Source organism: Citrus clementina, unplaced genomic scaffold (assembly GCF_000493195.1).
Source record: "Citrus clementina cultivar Clemenules unplaced genomic scaffold, Citrus_clementina_v1.0 scaffold_3, whole genome shotgun sequence".
NCBI lineage: Eukaryota > Viridiplantae > Streptophyta > Magnoliopsida > Sapindales > Rutaceae > Citrus > Citrus x clementina.
In genome coordinates, this window is record NW_006262339.1 from 30,625,871 (window position 1) to 30,626,822 (window position 952).

The following is a 952-nucleotide window of genomic DNA, read 5'->3' on the forward strand; positions in this document are numbered from 1 at the left end:
ATTTTGAACTCAAACCCGTGATGTTTCAGATGCTTCAAACAGTGGGGCAATTTAATGGTGTGCCATCCGAAGATCCTCATCTACACCTTAAGTTATTTTTGGAAGTAAGTAATCCTTTCAAGATTGCTGGAGCATCGTAAGAAGCATTGAGACTCAGACTTTTTCCGTTTTTTTTAGAGATCGAGCAAGAGCATGGTTGAATTCTCTACCACCAGATTCTATCACTACATGGAATGATTTGGCTGACAAATTTTTTATGAAATACCTCCCGCTAACCAAGAATGCAAAGTTGAGGAACGAGATCACGTATTTCCATCAACTTGAAGATGAAAGCTTGTGTGATGCATGGGAGAGATTTAAAGAGTTACTAGAAAATATCCTCATCATGGTATTCCTTGCTGCATACAGTTGGAAACTTTCTATAATGGTCTCAACCCAAGCACTAGATTGATGGTGGACGCTTCAGTAAATGGGGCATTGTTATCTAAGTCTTACAATGAGGCTTATGAAATTTTGGAGAGGATAGCCAACAATAACTATCAGTGGCCATCAACCAGACAAGTTGCAGCAAGAGGAACAGCAGGAGTTCATAACATAGATGCCTTGACAGCATTGTCAGCCCAAGTAACTTCATTAACAAAAATGGTAAAGGCTATGACTACTGCTCCAGCAACTGTTAACCAAATATCTTATATGTCTTGCGTTTATTGTAGAGAATGGCATTTATTTGACAATTGTCCTGGTAATCCAGCTTCGGTTAACTATATGGGCAGCTTCAATAGACAGAACTAGGACAATCCATATTCAAACACTCACAACCTTGGATGGAGACAGCACACAAAATTTTCATGGAGTTATTAGAACCAGACTGCTGCAGCACCTAGTGGACAGAACAGACCTGCTCAACCACCTGGATTTTATCAGCAAAATCAAGAGCAAAGAAGCATCAACA

At 39.7% G+C, this 952-nt stretch overlaps 1 non-coding gene across 1 annotated transcript; it reads right to left on the reverse strand.

Annotated features, from left to right (window-relative positions):
• Positions 1–286: 286 nt before the first annotated feature.
• LOC112100604 lies at positions 287–392 on the reverse strand. Its single transcript, XR_002906972.1, has one exon. It is a non-coding gene; the product is annotated as a small nucleolar RNA R71 (small nucleolar RNA).
• Between the last annotated feature and the right edge of the window lie 560 nt (positions 393–952).